A 24,270-nucleotide genomic window follows, 5' to 3' on the forward strand; every position below is an offset into this window, starting at 1 on the left:
GGACACAAAGCAGGGTTACATTGTTATAAGCCGATTTCCAATTAGGGTGTGCCCAGCGGTCTGACTAGGGTGGGGCAGCACCTTAAGCAATAAGCAGGTCATGTGGGGGTCATAGGGGAGGTGGCGGGTGTAGCACAAAATGGAATCAGTTCTGCCCTGCTTGTCCAGGAGTAGGGGATTTTTGTTAACTTTCCTGGGTCCCACACTTGCAGCTCATGCACCTCGGCTACCCTGACCAGGTGGACTCAGCCTGCACACCTTGTGGTGCTGGATCTCTCACACCAGCGTGTGGAGGGCACCCTCCTTGCCCTAGTGAGCAGGGGCTGGATGAGCATGGGGCTCGCCACAAGGCCAGGCAGCACAGGGGACCGAAAACCCCAGCCCTCACCCCAACTCGACTCCCACACACAGGCAGCAACAGGGCTCTCCGCCATGGGCAGCTCCTCAGGATCTCCCCCAGGCAGCGCTGAGGTCTGGCTCCCTGATGGAGAGGCATCAGGGAGAAGAGAAGCAGCCTGCGCTCAGCGGGACCCCCTGCTGGACATGGGAATGTGGCGGAGTCGGAACTTCAAGCTCAGCTGACCCCCCAGAGGAAAGTCACTGCAGGAGCGAGCCCCGAGTAAGCAAGGAGAACCCAGCTATCTGCCCAGCTACAGCACCAGAAATGATGTTGGCCAACCATTTCGGCATTTGGGTGACCCAGCCAGAGGATCAGATACCTGCACGTGATATCTGCATGTGATAGACACACACACAACCCAAAACCAACAAAAGTCGGAATCCCCCAATGTTGTCAAACAGCAGTCAGATGGTTACATACACGACGCTGTGGTCCCCAATAGGATACATGGAAGACGCTATAAACCATGACTGCAGAGGTAGTGGAGGCACGGAGATGTGCCTGCTGGGTTTCAAAAAGGAGCACAGAGAGGTTGGAAGCATCCTACAGAGGGGGTGCCCCTCCTAGGATAGGACACCAGGTCCCTGTGAAGGCTACGGATGGTGAAATCTGTCCTCCTCTCTTTCAGCTTCTGGTTTTCCTCCTCTTTTGTTCTTCCTAATTCTAGTTTAGCCTCCACCCTGCATCCAAGACAATGACCAAAGAGGCTTCGTTATGACATCACGTCCTAAAGGAGGCCGAGCTCTGGCTACCAGGTTCAGAAATGGTCATTGCCTAGGTGTATGCTGATCCCCCGAAGTCGTGGCTTCACGGCTCTTCTCTCCCTGCAGAACGAGGGGAACCACAGGTCTTACAATGAAAGACGCCCACTTACACTGAGGCAGGACTATCCCTTGTGGAGGACGTCATCTGGGCTAAGTAGGATTAGTGGGGCGATCAAGAATAGTTCGCAGGTGAGACATAAGCAAACACTTACCTTTGAAGTCATGCTTTATTTGTTCATCCATTTATTATTTGTTAAATATTTTCATTTCATGTCCTCTCTATACCCAACATGGAGTTCAAACTCACAACCCTGAGATCAAGATCCCCCAACCAGGCCAGCCAGGCACCCCAGTGCCATGTTTCATAACTCTTTGCTTCCTTGCCTATCTCTGCATCGAACTGGAACATTAAGTCCTGGACGGGAAGCTTTAGTTACCTCCGAATCCTAGAATGTTCTCACTGTATCCCAATCCTAGATTGACATTTACCATTGAATAGCACTTTAAATAAATAGTCAGTAAAATAACTACTACAGTAAAGGAAATTATCAACTATTCACGTGTGTGGGCCCTGCTCCCTGGGCTCCCAGGGAAGCTATGGTTTCTTTCACATTGATCAGGTCCAAATGACTCCACCACACCTCAAAGCGTGGGCTCAGTTTCTGCCCTGACACATGCAAGACCCCTGCTTCAATTAACATGTATCAATCAATCAAAGAGAGCCTGACCGGCTCAGTGTGGTTCATAAGAACATGGGACTCTTGTTCTTGGGGTAGCAAGTTCAAGCCCCATGTTGGCTGTAGAGATTACAGAAAAATAAAATCTTAAAAAAATCAATCAGTTGATCTTGGAGAGACAGAGCCCGGATCCCACAAGGGCAGAGAGCCAACCTACGAATCTACTCACAATATTATAAGCAGCAGTGCACAAAAATTGTACTTTCAGAAGTCTCCTAGAGTTGGGGACACACCAGCCTTAAGGTGTTCAAGTGGAGAAGTGGGGGGCAGTCCCTGGAGCGACAGGGTGGGCTCAGGATCCCAGGGGTCCCAAGGACAGTGGTGCCAACTGTTCCCAGGCACAGGAGCAGGAACCCGGCTGAGAGCAGTGGGGCTCGGGCCAGCTGTCTGCCCTGTGTGGCCATAAGCTGCAAACCCCTGTGCAGTTATGGGGCCCAGTTCCTGGGACAGAGCAGCAAAGGCCAGGAGTGCGTGGACACCCTCCCGGGCAGGAAGAGAACAGGTCTCCACAAGGGCAGCCCCTAAAATTTGGAGTTTTAAACTTCAGTCACTTGTCTGTGGGGAGGCTGAGAAAATTGAGGCCGTTCCACTTTAAGTTCACAGTTAGCACAAGTACTGCCATTCCAGGACCCTGTGTATAAGAGCTAAAATTTACAGTACTTCAGTTACAGGAAAAAAAGAAAAAAACTTACAGCTTAAGGTCCCAGAAAGCCCCATATTAGAATGAGAACAAAGCTCAATGCCCTTGAAGGCCTCATATCAAAATGTAAACAGAACTTGAGGAATTGCTCCAGCCCTTCTGGAGGACCCTGAGACCAGCCCTTAAAACTAAGCTAAAACCCACCTCGGGGTCCAAGTCCCTGCTCTGCTGTGTGGGATATACTTGGACCCAACCTTGAGTTTGTAAATCAACCCTCGTGTGTTTGCATCGGTGTCTGCTTGGACAATCTTGGGCACAACACCCCCAAGTGTTGGGCACTTGCAATCTTGGGCACAACACCCCCAAGTCCCCTCCCCACCTGGGCTGATACCCTGTCCCCTCCCACCCAGGCTGACCCTCAGTCACCTCCCGCCCACAGCGGCTCACCACAGCCCCTCACAGAGGTCCCACAGCCACGGTCGGCACTCTGGCCATCCCCGGCCTCCCAGGAGAAGAAAGGAGATTTCAGCAGGACAGGATTTCAGCACACTCCTATGGTGGTCCCAGGGCTCCCTGCCCAGGATGGCAGCTGGTGACTGGCCGGTGTCTGTGTCCCTGACGCCGGCTCCTCCTCCCCGGTTTTCCCGCAGGAAATGAAGGAGGAGGCCTCGACTCCTCCAGGGACATCACACAGATAGACCTGGACATCAACAAGATGTTTAGCAGGCAAATTAAGTTTTGGGACTGCTAGAGGGTGGGGAGAGGTTGTTGAGTCAGGGGGCTTCTAGGCCCCGGGGGAGGCCCAAGGGCTTCTGGGTAGGGAACACGGGGCTTAAGAGGCCGGGGAAGCCACAGCAACCAGCAACACACCACTGTATGGTTGGGTGCAGGGGATGACACCCATGCCCCAATCCCCGGGGCTTGGGGGTTGAGGGGGTCACTAGGTCGGTGCCTCTAGGTGTTTCCATGGGAGCTGAACCACACAGGGGCGAGGGACGGCCCCTTGAAAAGCAGGGGGCTGCGGTGGGGCCCGTGGAGGGCAGTAACCGGACCTGCGGGCCAGGCGGCATGGCCGTGGCTGGAGCAGGACACACATCGTTCCCATGAGGGTCGGACGGGTCAGGGTGACACCCACACTCGGTGTTTTATATATATCTAAATTCTATGCATTTAATTTGAGACAATTTGCAATTTGTAAGCATACATAGTATGATGACCCCCAGATAATGCCCCCAGTCCAGCCAGTGTCCTGCACTGACCACACGGTGCCCCAGGGGCAGGTGTCACAGCAAACCCCAGACTGGGATCGCCTTTATCTCTAGACGTATCCATGTGCGTCTGAGAGAAAGTGGATGCCCTGTGTCGGCAGGCCCCCCATGTCATCCCCTCTTTCCCCACCCCCACAGCATCCCCCTTCATCATCATCCCCAATGGCATCCCACCTATATCATCCCCCCCACACTGACACAGCCCCACACAATCCCCACCCACACTATTCCCCCCACCATCCCCCCTGCACCATCCCCCACACTCCACCACCATCATGCCCCTGCCCCCACAACATCCACCCCCACAGCATCTGTCCCCAGCAAGGACCCTGGGCAGCTGCCCCCTGTGGGACATACTCAGCCTCACCGGGGTTCTCTGGATACCCTGCTCCCATCAGAAGACCGGGTTTCCCATAGAGTACCCAGGGGTTGCAGGAAGGAGGGAAGGCAGAGAGCCCCAGACAGGGTGGGTGCAGGTGAGTGGTGCAGAGGACCCACTGTGCCCTGCCTCCACCCACTGTCCCTCCTGGAGGGCAGCACACCCTGCATAGGACACGCCCCTAACCCAGAGGGACATGGGGTGGCCTGGCCCCAGGCTCTGTGGGGTTGGGGTGATTTGAGCCCCCCCAGGCCCAACACAAAGACTAATGGGATCCAGCCCCCCATGGCCTTGGCCAGCCCTGGATTCTGGCCCCAGGCTGAGAGAGCCCTCCCACAGCTGGATGTGGCCTCTTGGGCCCTGGGTGTGCCCCACAGATCCAGGTCGCTGACCTAGGGCAGCCCTAGGAATCCCGGGACACCCAATGTTGGGGAGAGAAGGGGTAGGCTGGTGGGCCCCACCCACACCCACACTAGGAGACAGGCTCCACCAGGTTCTGGGGCCCCAGGGCCCCGAGACCGGGGTCCAGCTACACTGCGGGGAACAGTGCAGGAGTCCATGAGCTCAGGTCCAGCTCAGCTCTGTTGCCCTCAGAACCGTCTCTCTTGCTGAAACCTCAAGACATGTCCCCACCCGGAGTCCAAACATGCTCCCAGGTGGGGGACTCCAGCACCCGTCCCCACTCCACATGTGATTCTTGCCCTCCCCTAAAGGACAGAAAGGTCTCCCTCCCCAGGGGAAAGCACGTGCCCTCGGCTCTGAGCCCCATTGCTGTAGATCGTCAATAAAGTGTTGTGGTGCGAAAATGCACAGCCAGCCCATTTATGTGTATCCCAGAACTCTGAGCAGAGGGCGTGGAGAGACCCCGAGAGAGGAGGAGGGGCTACATCCATGCCCCAAACAGCCCCTACAGTGGCGCTGCCAGTCACACCCAGCTGACATCCTCACATGCCTTCCAGGGGCTGCCAGACACCAGGGTCAGGCACCATAGACTTTACTGGGTCTCAGCCTGTGCCCAGCAGGCCAGGAGGGGCTGGGACAGAGTGACAGCCAGGGAGCCTCAGGGTACCAGTGTCTGTGGAAGAGACCTGGGTGGTCTGTGCTCTCTCTGTCCAGGGGGCCAGGGCTGGCTGGGTTCCGGGGCACTTCCTCCCCTCCCCGTATCCCCGTGCCTGTGTGCCTGGGGCACAGAGGGCCTGCGGGGCGGTAGCGTGGCCCTGGAAGGGATGTCAGGACAACAGGCCCTTGTGTTGTGCCCAAGATTGCTAATCCGATAAACCACCAAGGAGCCCACACCGATGCAAACTCCCGAGGGTTTCTTTACAAGCTGGAGCTTGGGTCCAAGTGCACCGGACACAGAGGTGTAGGGATTTGGACCCCGAGACTAAGAGATGTAGCAGCTTTATAGGAGCCAGTGGCACATGGGAATGCTGAAAGATGTGTAGTCATGTTTGTCCACACGCAGGTGGCTGGTTGAATTACACTTTACCCTATAGTATCGACTTGAACTGGCCTATTACTTTGGTCAGAATTGGGCGCAGCTTTGTGTGGCACAATGCAGGGTTACAATGTGATGACCCGATTTCAGATTAGGGTGTGCCCAGCGGCTTGAGTCGGGTGGGGCAGCACCTTAAGCCATAAGCAGGTAACGTGGGGTCATAGGGGAGATGGCTGGTGGAGCACAAAATGGAATCAGTCCTGCTCTGCTTGTCCAGGGGTAAGGGATTTTTGTTAAATTTACTGGGTCCCACACTGCAGCTCACGTACGTGGGCCACCCTCACAAGGTGTACTCGGCGTGCACACCTTGTGGTGCTAGATCTCTCACACCAGCATGTGGAGGGCACCCTCCTCGCCTTAGTGAATAGGGGCTGGGTGAGCATGGGGCTCAGCCTGAAGGCCAGGCAGCACAGGGGACCAAAGAACCCCAGCCCCGTCCCCACCCAGACTCCCAAACACAGGCAGTCCCAGGGCTCCCCAGCCATGGGCAGCTGGCTCCTCAGGAGCTCCCACCAGGATGGCCCCGAGGTCTAGCTCCCTGCTGGAGAGGCATCAGGGAGAAGATAAGCAGCCAGCGCATGGCAGGACCCACTTCCGCACATGGGAATATGGCCAAGCCGGACCTTCCAGCTCAGCCTACCCTGCAGCGGAAAATCACTGCACGCGCGAGCCGTTGGTCTGCCATGAGAGCCTAGCTAGCTGCCCAGCGCCAGCACCAGAAATGATGTTGTGCCAACCATTTCGGCATTTGGGTGAGCCAGCCAGAGGATCCAATAGCTGCACGTGATAGCTACATGTGATAGACACACACACACCACAAAACCAACAAAAGTTGGAATCCACCCAATGTTGTCTAACAGCAGCCAGATGGTTACATACACGACGCTGTGGTCCCCAATATGATACATGAAAGACGCAATAAACCATGACTGCAGAGGTGCTAGAGGCACAGAGATGTGCCTGCTGGGTTCCAACAAGGAGCACAGAGGGGCAGGAAGCATCCTACGGAGGGGAGGCCCCTCCTTGGAAAGGACATCATGTCCCTGTGAAGGCTACGGACGGTGAAATCTGTCCTCCACTCTTTCAGCTTCTGGTTTACCTCCTACATGCCATTTTCCTCAATCATGAGACCAAAAATTTATTTTATGTTTTTAAATTTCTTTTATTGGAGTCCAATTTGTATGAATTCTTGCTTCAGCAAGGGTGCCATTCAGGAGGAGAGGAGAGATAATGATTTTCTCAGACAGGCAAAATATAAAGGAGTTCATGACCATTTAACCAGTCCAGTAAGGAATTTTAAGAGGGACTCTTCTAGTGGGGGAAAAAAAGAGACCAAAAACAACAACTCTAGAAAGGCCCAGAGTACGTCACCAGAAACACCAACTCTTCCGGTAACACAAAATCACAAAGTTCATATCTTTGAATAATCACTCTGAATGCTGATAGACTAAGTAATCCATTCAAAAGATATAGGGTATCAGAGTGGCTTAAAAAACAGGATCTGGGATGCCTGGGTGGCTCAAGGTGTTGAGCATCTGCCTTTGACTCAGGGTGTGATCCTGGAGTCTGGGATCGAGTCCCATATGGGGCTCCTGGTGGGGAGTCTGCTTCTCTTTCTCCCTAATTTTCGGCCTCTCTCTCTCTCTCATAAATAAAATCGTTATTAAAAAAACAAGATCCATCTGTATGCTGCCTACAAGATGCTCACCTTAGACCTAGACACACCAGCAGATTGATAGTCAGGGGAGGGAAAATCATCTACCACGCTAATGGATATCAAAAGAAAGCTGGAGGACCCATACTTATATCAGACAAATGAGATTTGAAACCAAACCCTGGGGGACACCTGGTGGCTCAGTTGTTGAGCATCTGCCTTCGGCTCAGGGTGTGATCCTGGGATCCCAGGATCGAGTCCCACATCGGACTCCCTTAGGGGAGCCTGCCTCTCCCTCTGCCTATGTTTCTGCCTCTGCTTCTCTGTGTATCTCTAATGAAAAAATAAATAAAATATTTAAATCTCAAAAAGGAAGAACAAATACTGTAAGAAGAGATGAAGAAGAACATTATTTCATAATTAAAAAGACACTCTATCAAGATCAAACAACTAAATATTTATGCTGCCAACATGAGAGTACCTAAATATAGAAACCAATTAACAACAAACGTACAGGAAATCACTGGTAATAATACACTGACAGGGGATTTCAACACCCACTTATGGCAATGGACCAATCATCTAGCAGAATCAACAAGTGAACAATAGCCTTGACACACTGGACCACAGGAACTCAACAGATATAGTCAGAATATTCGATCAGAAAGCAGAATACACATTCCTTTCAACTGCACATGGGACATTCTCCAGAACAGATAATATCAAGGCCCACAAAACAGCTCTCAACAGGTACAACAGTAACAAGAAGGTTGATATCACACCCTGTACATTTTTGGACCACAACGCTATGAAACTTGAAGTCGACAGTAAGAAAAAACTTGGACAGACCAAAAATATGTTGAGTTTATGATCATCCTATTAGAGAATGAATGGAGCAACCAGGAAATTAAAGAGGAAATATAAAACAAACGAAAATTAAAACATGTTTCTCCAAACCTCTGGGATGTAGCAAAGGCAGTCCTAAGAGGGAAATACATAGTAATACAGGCCTACCTCAAGAAACAAGAAGTCTCCAATACACATCGTAACCCTACACCTGAAGGAGCTGAAAAAGAAATAGCAAACATAGCCTAAAGCCTACAGAAGAAGGGAAAAAATAAAAAAGAGAGCAGAAATAAACAATATAGGAAAAACAAAACAGTAGAATGGAAAAACAAAACTGAGAGCTGGTTCTTTAAAATAATTAATAAAATGGATCAAGCCCTAGCAAGCCTTATCAACGAGAAAAGAGAAAAGACCTAAATAAATAAAATCACAAATGAGAGAAGAGAGATCACAATCAACACCAGAAAAATAAGACAATTATAAGGGAATACTATGAAAGATTATATGCAAACAAACTGGGAGACCTGGAAGAAATGGACAAATCCCTAGAAATGAGCAAATGAGCAGAACTGAAATAGGAAGAAATAGAAAGTGTGAACAGACCCATAACTAGCAAAGGAATTGAATCAGCAAGGCACCTGGGTGCCTCAGTGGTTGAGCATGTGCTTTGGCTCAGGTCATGATTCCGGGGTCCTGGGGGATCAAGTCCCACATCAGGCTCCCCACATGGAGCCTCATTTTCCTTCTGCCTATAACTCTGCCCCTCTGTGTCTCACATGAATACATAAATAAAATCTTTAAAAAAGACAACAAAGATGTGAAAGGACCTAAATAAAATCACAAATGAGAAAAGAGAAATAACAACCAACACTAGAGAAATACAAACGATTATAAGAGAACATTATGAAAAATTATATGCCAGGAACCTAGAACCTGGAAGAAATAGATCAATTCCTGGAAATATATAACATAGCAAAAATGAAAAAGGAAGAAATAAGAAACTTGAACAGACAGATAACCAGCAAAGAAATTGAATCTGCAATCAAGAATCTCCCAACAGGAGATGCTTAGATCAATAGAACAGAATGGAAAGCCGAAACAAGATACAAACCTGTAACTCTATGATCCATTAATCGACAACAAGGCAGCAAGGAATATCCAATGGCACAAAGACAGTCTCTTCAACAAACCCTAACCCTGACCGCAGGATAAGAACAAATGGTGTTGGGAAAACCAGGCAGCCAAATGCAGAAGAATGAAACTGGACCACTTTCTTACTCCATATATATAAAAAATAAATTCAAAATGGATGAAAGACCTAACTGTGAGACCTGAAACCATACAAAGAAGAAAAGATAGGCAGCAAAGTCTTTGACATTGGCCATTGGATGTTCTTTCTAGATATGCCTCTGAGGTGAGGGAAACAAAAGCAAAAATCCTATTGGGACTTTAAGAAATTCAAAAGCTTCCACAAAGTGAAGGAAACAACCAAAGCTAAAAGGCAACATACAAAATGAAAGGAGATATTGGTAAACAACACATCCACTAAAGAGTTAGTATGCAAAACACATAAAGCAAATATAAATCTCAAGATCCTAAAAACAAATTATGCAACTGGAGATGGGCAGAAAAATGAATGGACTTTCTCTCTGAAAGACTGCCAGATGGCGACCAGACACAAGGAAAGACACTAAGCATCACCCATCATCAAGGAAATGCAAATCAAAACCACAATGATAGTTCACCTGACAGCCGTCATAATGGCTAATATTAACAACACAAGAAAAAACAAGTTTTAGTGAGGCTATGGAGAAGGGGTCGCTCCCTTACACTCCTGGTGGGCATGCGAACAGATGTAGTCACTGTGGAAAACAGTGTGGAGGGTCCTCTAGTAGTTAAAAATAGGTGATCCCTGGGTGGTGCAGTGGTTTGGTGCCTGTCTTTGGCCCAGGGCATGATCCTGGAGACCGGGGATCGAATCCCACATTGGGCTCCCGGTGCATGGAGCCTGCTTCTCCCTCTGCCTGTGTCTCTGCCTCTCTCTCTGTGACTATCATAAAAAAAATTTAAAAAAAAGTTAAAAATAGAGCTAACCTACGATTCCAAATTTGCAGAGCTAGGTATTTACCCTGAGGACACAAAAGTACTTTAGTAGATTCGAGGGGGACACGCAGCCCAGTGTTTCTAGCAGCGTTATCAACAACAGCCAAACTGTGGATACAGCCCTACGTCCATCGGCAGATGAACGGGCAGAGACAGTGTGGTAAATATACACACTGCGACATCACTCGGTCATCAGAAGGGATGAAATGAAGCCATTTACAATGATGTGGAAGGAGTGGAAAGAATTTATGCTAAATGAACTCAGAGAAAGATAGATACCAAATACCATACAATTGCATTCACAGGTGAATTTTAAGAAACCAAACAAACTGGCAAAGGGGCTCAGGGGGGATGAGAGAAGCAAGCCAAGATACCCACTCTTAACCACAGAGAATAAACTAATAAATACCAGAGGAAGGTGAGGGGATTGGGAATCAAGGGATGGGGACAGTGGAGGGCACCTGTGACCAGTACCAGGCGTTGTATCCAAGTGTTGAATCACTAAGTGGTAAACCAAACTATATCATACTGTGTTTACAAACAGGAATTCAAGTAAAACTTTAAAATAATAATTGGTAGTATTGATGAAACATGTGCGCACTAGAGAAAAAATCAGAAAGGCAACTAAAAATCCAAATAAAGAGTATTTAGAGCCACAAATCCCCTCCTTAGCTCAGCTTGGAAGAAGTCTGTAATGTCTATTCTGACCCCATCAGAAGCCTGGATTTTGAGTCTCTGGGGAGGCCACTAATTTGGTGGAGTCAGGCTATCTTTGAACCCAAAACCTAAATAGAGTGCATAAAACTCAACGACCCAAGATACTAGGAGTCCCAGTGCAGGCACATGCCAGGACCCAAACTCTAACCATACACAGACATAACCCTAACCCTACACTTAATCCTAATGTTAAACTAACCCTTAAACAAGACCCATCACTAATCGACAACCAAACACAAACCCCAAGACCAAAACACATTCAGTGAGCCTTCCTGCCAACCCTCACCCTAACTCCTAAAACTATTCAAAACCCTTATCCCTGACCCCTGTCTTAAATCTAACCCTAACCTCAACTTAATGTACTCAAATCCTATTCCTAACCTTAACCTGTACCCTAACCCTAACCCTCTAATACTAATCCTATCTCATACCCCAAATGGTACTCTAATTTGTACCCTAAAACTAACTCCTAAACCACTCCCTAAACCTATCTCTTACCCTGACCTGACCCTAATCCCTAACTAAACACTAACCCTAACCCTAGCCCTAACCCCTATCCTAAACCTAATCCTCGCCCTAACCCTAAACGTAGCCATAACTTTTACCCTAACCCCTAACACTTACCCCTAACCCTAACTCACACCCTAACCCCTAACCCTAAATGCAAACCTAAGCCCAACCCTAACTGTAACCATAACCCTAACCCCACCTCCAAACCTCCTGTCCTAATCCCTGAAGCCTAAACCCTAAACCTAACTGTAAATCCTGTCACTAACCCTAACCCCTTTCCCTAATCCCTAACCCCCATCTTAACTCCTAACCACTGACTCTTAACCTTATCCCTCACCCTAACCTGTATTCCTGTATACAGCTTAATCACAAACACCTAACATCTAACCTAAGCCTAACCACCAACTGCCTCCCCTCCCGACCCTACCATTCATTCTACCCATTCACTTACCCTGTGGTTCTGAGTAGTCCCTTCTGATGTGGACGTGACCCCCAACAGCGCCTCCAGAGTCCTCCAGGGGGTCCTGAGGAAGCAGGGCTCCTGTGAGTATGGACATGGCCCCAATTGTTCCTGAGTCATAGTCAGAGGGTCCTGAGGATGCTGGGTCTCCTGTCACTGTGGACTATGCCTCACATCGTCTGGAAGCCTCACAGCAGGTCCTCAGGTGGCCAGGGGCTCCTGTCAGCCTGGACATGGCCACACGTCCCCCAGAAAACTCACCACACGTCCTGAGGAGCTGTGGGCTCCTGTCAGCATAGACGCAGCCCCATATTTCCCGAAGCCAAAGTGCATGTCCTGAGGAGGACGGGGGTCCTGTTAGTGTTGAGGTTGCCCAACATTTTCCTCAAGCCTCACCAGAAGACCTGAGGATGCTGGGGGCTCCTGTCAGCATAGATGTGGCCCCAAATCTTCTCAAACCTTCACAGTGGGTCCTGAGGAGGCTGGAGACTCTTGTCAGTGTGGATGCGGCACCCACATTTTTCTTAGTCCTCACCACAGGCCCTGACAAGCCTGGGGTCTTCTGTCCGCATGGATGCATCCCATATTTCCCCAAGTCAACACCAGGGATCCTAAGGATTCAGCATCCTGTTGTGTCGATGTGACACAACGTCCTCCCGAAGCATCACCGAGGGTTCTGAGGAGGCCGGGGCTCCTGCCACCATTAATGCGGCCCGCAGCTTCCAGAAGCCTCAACTTATGTCCTGAGGTGGCCCAGGGGCTCCTGTCAGCGTGGATGCGGGCCCACATCTTCCTGAAGCTGTGGCTCATCAGCGTGGACGTGTCCCCACGTCCTCCTCAGGCCTCCCCAGCACAGGCTGGCTCCTGTTAGTGCAGGCAGAGGAGGCCTACTGCACATTCATGCCCGCTGGGTGGGGCCTGGGCTCGGGCGCCCCCTGCAGGACGCTCAGGCGCTGCAGGAGGCTGTGCAGAAGGAGGCAGGCGCTCCAGGGGCTGCACCTGCCTCCTTCCAGGCTCCTGCTGTGGCCTGTTAGCTTTAGAAACGTCTCACTGAAACGGAGCCCAACACCTGGCTTCCCCAGAAATACTTAAGGACAAGGAATTGGAGCCCACAGGATGCAAAATGAAATGTGGACCAGGGTTTTACCACGTCCCGCAAAACCCACCCAACCCTCTTCCACTGTGGGCGGGATTGCGGGCTGGTGCAGCCACCCTGGAAACAGTGTGGAGGCTCTGCAGGGCGACTCTATTTGTAACATCCTGTGAACAGCAGGTGAACGGCCTGATTTCACTCCGAAGATACAGATGCAGTGAGACTTGGGACACCTGCACCCCAATGTATACAGCAGCCGGGTCCACAGTAGCCACACTGTGGGAGGAGCCTCGGTGACCTGTGGCAGATGATGGATAAAAAGGATGGGAGATAGATGATGGTCATAGAGAGAGGAATGGAACTCAGCTATCAAAGAGAAGGAAATATTGCCATTTGCAATGACGTGGATAGAACTAGAGGGATCATGTTAAATGAAATAAGTCAGTCAGGAAAGAGAATGACCGTGTGGTGTCATTCATAGGTGGAATTAAAAAGCAAAGCATATAACAACTGTGAAGGGAAGGAAAAACAAATAAGATGAAAACAGTTGCAGGAAATACAGACTCTTTTTTTAAATTTTTATTTATTTATGATAGTCACAGAGAGAAAGAGAGAGGCAGAGACATAGGCAGAGGGAGAAGCAGGCTCCATGCACCAGGAGCCCGATGTGGGATTCGATCCCGGGTTTCCAGGATCGCGCCCTGGGCCAAAGGCAGGCGCCAAACCGCAGCGCCACCCAGGGATCCCCGAAATACAGACTCTTAATGATAGGAAACAAAATGATGGTCGTTGGAGGCGGGGAGGTTAACAGAGGACCTGCATGAAGGAGGTCACGTGATGTCACGAGCACTGCTGTTATCTCCAACTGGTGAATCCCTGATTCTTCCTCTGAAAGTATAATACACTATCCGTTAATTAATTGGGTTTAAATTAAATTAAGTTAAAAAAATCCATTGTATCAGAGCACATTTCCTTCTGGACTCTCTGTTTTGCTCCTTCAGCTTATGCCCGAACCACCCCCCATGGGACTGGTTTGCCTAAGTAGGCTCCACGCACCGTCCATGGCCCAGCCCAGGGCTAGAACTCATGACCCCTGAGATGAGTACCGGAGGTGAGGTCAGGAGTCAGATGCTTAACCAACGGAGCCAGCTGGGGGCCCGAGAACCACACTGCTTTATCCTTTGTGTCTGTGACATCGTTTGAAATAGGAAAGTGCTGCGTCCCACTCTCTCCTGCTCCTCCAGTACTGATTTGCTGTCCGGGGTCATTTGTGGGGGCAGATTGATGTTATGTTTTTTTTTTTTTTTTTTTTTTTTTGCTATTTCTAAGATATGCCACCATGATTTTGATAGGAATGACTTTGAAACTGAGGGTGGCTTCAGAAACTGTGGACATTTTCACAAGATGAGGCTCCCACCCCTCGAACCCAGGACGGCCTCCCAGAACAGAGCCATGTATGGCTCAGTGAACAAGTCTTGTGCTCCTATGGTTCAGTCTCATTATTTATTCTCCTTGATGCTCCTGAGAAGGGAGTCACGTCCTTCCTTTCCTTCCTGAGTGCTCATTGTCGGGACAGAGCAAGGCTACTCTGCTCTGTAGGGTCAGTTTGTGTCCGTGACTTTACTGAACTCACTCCTTAGTTCTAACAGGTTTTGGTGGAGGCTCCCAGGTTTCCTGTTTCCAGTATCGCGTCTTCAGCATATAGGGACAGTGTGACGTCCCCCTTCCAGGTGTGGAACCTTTTCTGTTTACAGCTTAATGTCCTAGAAAGCCCCACAATAGAATCAAAACTGAGCCCAGGCCAAGGGCAGGAAGCCCCTATTAGAATGAGAACAGAGCTCAATGCCCTTGAAGGCCCCATATAAAAATGTACACAGAACTTGAGGAATTGCTCTAGCCCTTCTGGAGGTCCCCGAGACAAGCCCTTAAACCTAAGCAAAAACTCACCTCGGGATCGAAGTCCCTGCTCCGCATTGTCAGGTATATTTGGACACAAGCTCGAGCTTGTAAATAAACCCTCGTGTGTTTGCTTCGGTGTGGGCTTCTCCATGGTTTTTCGGATTCGCAATCTTGGGCACAACAGTCTGAGATAAAAAAAACAAAACCAAAAGCATTTCGGACGCGGGCAAAGTGAAAGCAGGGTTCTGAGAGATGCGCTTGGGGGCTCTTCTGTGGAGGGCTTGCAGACTGGGTGGTGGGATGCTTAGCCCCAGAACCAGAGGACCCTCCCAAATCACGCCAAACAGCGCCAATCTCAGGGAGCACCACTGCGCCACCTGCTGGAGGCCAGAGGCGCTGAAGACCACCCCAACCCTGACACCGCAGGTGCATCTCCCAGGCAGATGTGCACCTGACAATCAGCACCATGGGCCATCCCCAGACCCCACACAGACCATTCGCTGCCACCAAGTTGTCAGACCCAAGAGGCTGCAGAGCTTCAGCGCTGCCTGGAAAGAAGGGTCTAGCTTCCTTTGTATTTTGTGCTTTATTTTCATTTATTTTTTTTATTCTATTTTATTAATTGCCTTATTTTATTTTTTATGTATGTACCTTATATATTTCTTATTTTTACTTTCATGGAACATTAATTGTGTTTGTTATTTTGGGATTTAGAATCTTTTTACAAGGAGGCCAAAATAATCTAGTGGTTTTTTGGGGGGAGGGCAGTTGTTATTGTTTTTCTTGGTTTTTCTTTTTCTTCCTACTTTCTTTTCTGGAAAATATAATGAGATCGAGAAATTCACCTCCATAAAATAACATGAGGTAGTATTCACAGCCATGAAGTCCATCAAAACAAATATATGATGTCTAAATACAGTTTAGGGATCCCTGGGTGGCGCAGCGGTTTGGCGCCTGCCTTTGGCCCAGGGCGCGATCCTGGAGACCCGAGATCGAGTCCCACGTCGGGATCCCGGTGCATGGAGCATGCTTCTCCCTCTGCCTATGTCTCTGCCCCTCTCTCTCTCTCTCTGTGTGTGTGTGTATGTGACTATCATAAATAAATTATTAATAAATAAATAAATAAATAAATAAATAAATAAATAAATAATACAGTTTAAAACAATGATTATAAAGATAGCAGCTGGGCTGGAAAAAGAGCACAGAAGAAAACTAGAGAATCCCTTACTGTAGAAATAAAAGAACTAAATTTTAGTCAGGCGAATGTTAAAAACAGTATAACTGAGATGCAGTCCCAAGTGGAAGCCTTAAAAACAAAGAAAGTTATGGACCACAGAGGCAGATTTAGGGAACTCAGCCACTTATTAAAACAATAACATTCATATCATAGGAGACTCAGAAGATGGAGAGAAAAGGTGGGCCTTACTCATCCAATAGAAACCACAAATACCCACCATTGCTTCAATGTGGATGTAACTGGAAGGTATTATGCTGAGTGAAGTAAGTCAATCAGAGAAGGACAAACATTGTATGTTCTCATTCACTTGGAGAATATAAATAATAGTGAAAGGGAATATAGGGGAAGGGAGAAGAAATGTGTGGGAAATATCAGAAAGGCAGACAGAACATAAAGACTCCTAACTCTAGGAAGCTAACTAGGGGTGATGGAAGGGGAGGAGGTCAGGGATCTGTATGAATGGGTGACGGGCACTGAGGGGGGCACTTGACGGGATGAGCACTGAGTGTTATTCTGTATGTTGTCAAATTGAACACCAATAAAAAGTGAATATATTATTTAAAAAAAAAGAAAGAGGGAAAGAAAGAAATAGTGGCACCTTGGTGGCTCAGTCAGTTAAGCTTCTACCTTAAGTCAGATCATGATCCAGGTCCCAATGTAGGCTCCCTGTTCAGCAGGGAACCTGCTTCTCCCTCTCCCTCTGCCCCTCTCACTCATGGTTTTTCTCTCCTCTCTCTCTCAAATAAATAAAAAACATCTTTGAAAAAGAAACTAAAAAAAAAAAAGCCACAAGAAGAGAAATCTCCCACGTAGAAGAATTTCAAACAATTTGTGCAGACATTCCACCCTCAAGTTGATGAGCAAAGCTTCCCACTCTTACGTGTGGAATACACATAGTAACCTCCTTCTACAAAATATATTATGAAAAACTTAAAATAATAATGATAATAATAATAAGAAGAAGAAGAAGAAGAAGGAGGAGGAGGAGGAGGAGGAGAAGAATCACTTAACTACGGAGAAAGATGACAAACACTACCTCAGCAAGATGATCAGATCGATACCAAGACTGATAAATCATGTTGAAAGTATCTATCCTTTATATGATATAATGAAAATGGCAGTATATCTTTGTATATAATCCACAAAAACAGTTCAATCATGAGATAAACGAAAGACATGTCTCAACTGAGGGAAATTTTCAAAATACTCTACTTCTCAAAGTATTCCAGTGCAACAACAAGGAAAGGCTGAAAGACTGTCACAATCCAGAGGAGCCTAAGAAAACAGGAGGACAAATGGAATGTGATATGAGGGATGGTAACTTAGCAAAAACTAAGGAAATCTGAATAAAGTATGGTCCTTGGTTAATGCAACTATTTTAATATTGATTCATTAGCTAATATTTGTACCATACTGATATAAGATATCAATAATTGGAGAAATTGAGTGCAAGTGCATGCGAATGCTCTGTACTATCTTCTCAATTTCCCTATAAATCTTTCTTTTTTTTCCTAATAAATAAGATTTATTTTGAAAATTGACTTAAATGAATCAGGCTCCAAGTGTGAAGACATTTTAAGAATAGTTTAATTAACTTTTGCCTTATTCTTAAAGACTTCCTTCGATGGGAACAAAGTAATAATTTTATATCAGAAGGAAAGAAAAACACTTATGAACACGTATAATGTCTCCTCAACCTGAAAAGCAGGAACGGATAATAAATAGCAAAAATCAGATAAAAAATACTTCTATTATAATAGACACCAAATTGCAAGGGCATTTAAAATTAGCAATGCATAACATTTATTTCCTTGACATTTGTCTTCCAAAGAGTTCACAGTGTTTCAGTGTCAGTTGAAACAGGGGAAGAATCTCAGGGAAGAATCCTTCACATTATAATAGGACCACTGGTAATAATATATCTCAGTTCTTTCCAAATCCATAAAGATGCAATTCCTGAGGAGTGACTGAGCTGTGAAGAAAAAGATGAGAAACTCTCATCCCTCTGAATTACTTGTGTCAGAATATTTTAACCATAGTACTATGGATAGTAGTAAATTATCCTTATTAACAGGAAATACGTCTCAGATTGGAATCTGAGCAATCAGAAGGGCAGAGAAAAAACACTTTGAATCGCTCTTCATCTTATAAAGAGAAAGGACAGCTTTTTTATATACGAAGTCAGTTGTCAAGATAGCCTTAGAGAATAAGAGTCTGCAGCATGGAATCCCGCTGCACAGCTGGGACGCCCACGCCCCAGGTCTTCCTGATCCCAAATCCCTGGGCCTGTCCCCCACACAGGCTGCCAGGCCGAGGTCATTTGCAATTGCTCTCTTAGGAGCTCCGGGGAAGGGGGAAGGAGCTAGATAGGATGGGAAGGGATGCAAGGAGGCCAAGAAAATGAAGGCCTTTCCACTTTAAGTTCAGCGTTCGAACACGTCCAGCCATCCCAGGCCCCCGTGAAGAAGAGATGAAATTTACATTACTTCATTTACAGGAAAAAAACAAAAGTTTACAGCTTAATGCCCTGGAAAGCCCCACAATAGAATAAGAACTGAGCCCACGCCAAGGGCTGAAAGCGCCTATTAGAATGAGAACAGAGCTCAATGCCCTTGAAGGCCCCATATCAAAATGTAAACACAACTTGAGGAATTGCTCCAGCCCTTTTGGAGGTCCCCAAGACAAGCCCTTAAAAGCAAAACACCACCTTGGGGTCCAAGTCCCTGCTCTGCTGTGTCGGGTGTACTTGGACGCAAGCTCGAGTTTGGAAATTAACCCTTGTGTGTTTGCATCAGTGTCAGCTCCGTAGTGGTTTCTCGGATTCACAATCTTGGGCACAACACCCCCATGTCCCCTCCCACCTGGGGCTGAACCACTATCCCCTCCCATCCAGGCTGACACTCAGTCACCTCCCCGCCCACAACAGCTGGGCACAGGCTCTCACACAGGTGTCACGGGCACGGTGGACCCTTTCATCATGCCTGGCCTCCCAGAGGAAAGAAAGAGGTTTCGGCAGGACACACTCCCATGGTGGCCCCAGGGCTCCCTGCCCAGCACAGCAGCTCCTGACAGGTTGGGGTCTGTGTCCCTGACGCCTGCTCCTCCTCCCCGGGTTTCCCACAGGAAATGAAGGAGGAGGCCCTGGTCTCCTCCAGGGACATCTTGGAGGTAGACTTGGATGTCACCAGGATGTTCGGCAGCCACACCATATTTTGGGATGGCTAGGGGGTCGGGTGAGGCTGCTGGGCCAGGGGTCTTCGGGACACCAAGGGAGGCCCGGGGCCTTCTGGATAGGGAAAATGGGGCTACTGAGGCCGGGGGAGCAATAGCAGCCAACAACACACTGCTCCATGGTAGGATGCTGGGGCTGACACCCGTGACCACACTCCCGGTGCCTCGGGGATGAGGAGGCCACTAGGATGGGGCCTCCAGGGGTAGCCATGGGAGCTGAAGACCAAAGAGGAGAGGGACGGCTCCCTGAGAAGCAGGGGATGGGGTGGGGGATGTGGGGGCAGGAACTGGACCTGGGGGCCAGGCTGCATAGCCACGGCTGGAGCAGGACCACATCGATCCCATGAGGGTCGGACGGGTCAGAGTGACACCCACTCTCGGTGCTTTATATTATTCTAAATTTTATGCATTTAATTTGAGACAATTTGCAATTTGAAAGCATATATAGTAAAATGACCCCCAGAAAATGCCCCCGGTCCAGCCAGGGCCCTGCAATGACCACACGGAGCCCCAGGGGCAGGTGTCACTGCAAACCCCAGACTAGTCGCCTTTAACTGTAGATGTCTCCTTAGCATCATAGAGGAAGGAGATTTCCTGTGTCCGCAGGCCCTCCACGACATCCCCCACATTTCCCACTCTCACACCATCCTCCTACATCATCATCCCCAATGGTATCCCACCTACACATCCCCCTCACACCCACACAGCCCCACACAATCCGCACTCACACTATACCCCAACACCATCACCCCTACACAATCCCCCACACTCCACCACAATCATACCCCTGCCCCCACACCATCCACCACCACACCATTGGCCCCCAGCAATGACCCAATGCAGGTGCCCCCTGTGGGACATGCTCAGCCTCCCCGGGGTTCTCTGGATACCCTAATCCCATCAGAAGCCCGGGTGTCCCATAGAGTACTCAGGGGTTGCAGGGAGGAGGGAAGACAGGAAGCCCCCGGCAGGGTGGGTGCAGTTGAGTGATGCAGAGGACCCACTGTGCCCTGCCTCCACCCACTGTCCCTCATTTAGGGCAGTAAACACTGCACAGGACACCAGTCCCTAACCCATGGAGATCTGGGCTGGCCTGGCCCTGGGCTCTGTGAGGGCTGGGGTGATTTGAGCCCCCAACACAGGCCCAACACAAAGACTAATGGGATCCAGCACACACAGCCCTGGATAGCCCTGGATTCTGGCCCCAGGCTGAGCCAGCCCTCTCACAGCTGGATGGTGGGCCCCACCTGCACCCACACCAGGAGGCTGGCTCCTACAGGTGCTGGGGCCCCAGGGAGCCTGAGGCCAGGGTCCAGCTGCCCTGCAGAGACCCAGCACAGAAGCCCATGAGCTGCAGGTCCAGGTCAGGTCAGCTCTGCTGTCCTCAGAACCGTCTCTCAGACTGAAACCTCAGGACACACGCCCCCACCCAGAGTCCACACATGCTTCCAGGTGGGGGACTCCGGCATCCGTCCCCAACCCATGTCATTCTTGCCCTTCCCTAAGGGACAGAAAGGTCTCCATCCCCAGGGGAAGGCGTGCACCCTCGGCTCTGAGCCCATTTACTTTAGAAAGTCAATAAAGTGTTGTGGTGTGAAAATGCACAGCCAGCCCACTTCTGTGTCTCCCAGAACACTGTTCACGGGGCATGGAGAGACCCCCAGAGAGGAGGAGGGGGTACCACCTAGGCCCCACAAGCCCCTGCAGGGGCGCCGCCAGGAACACCCGGCTGACGTCCCCACGTGCCTTCCACGGGTGGCCAGATGCCGGGGTCAGGACCCAACGGACTTTACTGGGACTCAGGCTGTGCCCCGCGGGCCAGGAGGGCCTGGGACAGAGTGACACCAGGAAGCCTCAGGTCACCAGGGTCTATGCAAAGCGACCCAGAGGTCTGTGCTCCCTCTTTCCAGGAGGCCGTGGCTGGCCGGGTACGGGGCACTTCCTCCCCTCCCCGCATCCCTGTGCCTGTGTGGCTGGGGCAGAGAGGGCCTGCCGGGCGGTCAGCATGGTCCTAGAAGGGATATTAAGGACAGTACGCCTTTGAGTTGTGCCCAAGATTGTGAATCCGAGAATCCACTGAGGAGCCAACACCGATGCAAACTCCCAAGGGTTCCTTACAATCTGGAGCTTGTGTCCTAGTGCACCCGACACAGCGGAGCAGGGATTTGGACCCTGAGACTAAGAGGAGTAGCAGCTTTATAGGGGCCATTGGCCCATGGGATACACAGAAAGTTGCACAGTCGTGTCGGTCCACATGCAGGTGGCCGATTGAATTACACCTTACCCTATAGGATCCACTTGACCTGGCCTATTTCTTTGGTCAGAATCGGCGTGCAGTTTTGGTGGGCACAAAGCAGGGTTACATTGTTATGAGCCGATTTACGATTACGGTGTGCCCAGCGGCTTGACTGGGTTGGGGCAATGCCTTAAGACATAAGCAGGTCATGTGGGGGTCATAGGGGAGGTGGCGGTTGTAGCACAAAATGGAATCAGTCCTGCTCTGCTTGTCCAGGGGTAAGCGATTTTTGATAAATTTCCTGGGCCCCACACTTGCAGATCATGCACCTGGGCCACCCTCACCAGGTGGACTCACTGTGCATACCTTGTGGTGCTGGATCTCTCACACCAGTGTGTAGAGGGCACCCTCCTCGCCCTAGTGAGTAGGGGCTGGGTGAGCATGGGGCTTGGCCCGAAGGCCAGGCAGCAGAGGACCGAGGAACACCAGCCCCATCACCACCTCTACTCCCACACACAGGCTGCCCCATGGCTCCCTGTAATGGGCACCCGGCACCTCTGGAGATCCACCTAGTGTGGCCCCGAGGTCCGGCTCCCTGCTGGAGAGGCATCGGGGAGAAGAGAAGCAGGCGGCGCTTGGGGAGACCCACTGCCGGACATTGGATTGTGGCTGAGCCAGACCTTCCACCTCAGCTGACCCTCCAGCTGAAATTCACCTCAGGAGCGAGCCCTGGGTCAGCCAGGAGAGCCCAGCTAGCCACCCAGCATCAGCACCAGAAATGATGTTGTACCAACCATTTCAGCATTTGGGTGACCCAGCCGGAAGATCTGATAGCTGCATGTGACAGCTTCATGTGATAGACACACACACACCCCACAACCAACAAAAGTCAGAATCCCCCCAATGTTGTCAAACAGCAGCTGGATGGTTACATACACGACGCCGTGGTCCCCAATAGGATACCTGGAAGATGCTATAAACCATGACTGCAGAGGTGCTGGAGGCACGGAGATGTGCCTGCTGTGTTCCAAAAAGGAGTGCAGAGGTGCAGGAAGCATCCTACAGAGGGGGGGGGCCCTCCTAGGAAAGGACACCAGGACCCTGTGAAGTCCACGGATGGTGAAATCATTCCTCTTCTCTTTCAGCTTCTGCTTTTCCTACTAAATGCCATTTTCCACAATCATAATAGCAAAAATTTATTTTATGTTTTCATATTTCTTTTTATTGGAGTCCAATTTGTATGAATTCTTGCTTCAGCAAGGGTGTCATTCAGGATAGAAAGAGAGAGAAAGATTTTCCCAGACAGGCAAAGTATAAAGGAGTTCATGACCACTAAACCAGTCCAGTAAGGAATTTTCAGAGGGACCATTCTAGTGGGGGAAAAAAGAGACCAAAATCAACAAAGACTAGAAAGGACCAGAGAACGTCATCAGAAACACCAACTCTACTGGTAACACAAAGGCACAAAGTTCATATTTTGAATAAGCACTCTGAATGCTGATACTAAATGCTCCAATCAAAAGATATAGGGTATCAGAGTGCCTTAAAAAACAAGATCCGGGATGCCTGGGTGGCTCAGGGTTTGAGCCTCTGCCTTTGAATCAGGATGTGATCCTAGAGTCTGGGATCGAGTCCCATATTGGGCTCCTGGTGGGAAGCCTGCTTCTCTCTGGGCCTAATTTTCTGTCTCTCTCTCTCTCTCTCTCTCTCTCTCTCTCATGCTCTCAAAAATAAACTAGTCATTAAAAAAACAAGGTCCATAGGTATGCTGCCTACTAGATGCTCACCTTAGACCTATAGACACCAGCAGATTGAAAGTCAGGGATGGAAAATCATCTATCACGCTAATGGTTATGAAAAGAAAGTTGGAGGACCAATGCTTATGTTAGAAAAACTAGATTTGAAACCAAACCCTGGGGGACACCTGGTGGCTCAGTGGTTGAGCATCTGCCTTTGGCTCAGGGTGTGTTCCTGGGATCCCAGGATCGAGTCCCACATCGGCATCCCTTTGGGGAGCCTTTCTCTCCCTCTGCCTATGTTTCTGCCTCTGCTTCTCTGTGTATCTCTCATGAATAAATAAATTAAATATTCAATCTCAAAAAAGAAAGAACAAATACTATAAGAAGTGATGAAGAAGGGCATTATTTCATAGTTAAAAAGACTCTCTATCAGGATCAAACAACTAAATATTTATGCTGCCAACATGGGAGTACCTAAATATGGAAAACAATTACCAACAAATGTACAGGAACTCACTGATAATAATACAATGACGGGATTTTAACACCCACCCACTTATGGCAATGGACCGATTGTCTATGCAGGAAATCAACAGGGGAACAATAGCCTTGACACACTGGACCACAGGGACCCAACAGATAGTCTGAACATTTCTTCCTAAAGCAGAATACACATTACTTTCTTTTTTTTTTTAAAGATTTTATTTATTTATTCATGATAGTCACACACAGAGAGATAGAGGCAGAGACATAGGCAGAGGGAGAAGCAGGCTCCAAGCAGGGAGCCCGATGTGGGATTTGATCCCGGGTCTCCAGGATTGCGTCCTGGGCCAAAGGCAGGCGCCAAACCGCTGCGCCA

The 24,270-nt window shown here is 49.2% G+C and overlaps 1 long non-coding RNA gene across 2 annotated transcripts in view; it reads right to left on the minus strand.

The window, feature by feature from the left end:
- Nucleotides 1-13,633: 13,633 nt before the first annotated feature.
- Nucleotides 13,634-24,270, minus strand: part of LOC140600780 (uncharacterized) — a 34,734-nt gene continuing 24,097 nt past the window's right edge. Inside the window, exons 3-4 of one of the 2 annotated variants that reach the window (XR_012003953.1) lie at nt 15,017-15,153; nt 13,634-13,957 (exon numbers count right to left, since the gene is read on the minus strand). This is a non-coding gene — a long non-coding RNA (uncharacterized lncRNA). The remainder of the gene's footprint in view (nt 13,958-15,016; nt 15,154-24,270) is intronic. The other variant, XR_012003952.1, reaches the window with a different exon arrangement.

The sequence above is a fragment of the Canis lupus genome, chromosome 12 (genome assembly GCF_048164855.1).
Source record: "Canis lupus baileyi chromosome 12, mCanLup2.hap1, whole genome shotgun sequence".
Taxonomy (NCBI): Eukaryota; Metazoa; Chordata; class Mammalia; order Carnivora; family Canidae; genus Canis; species Canis lupus.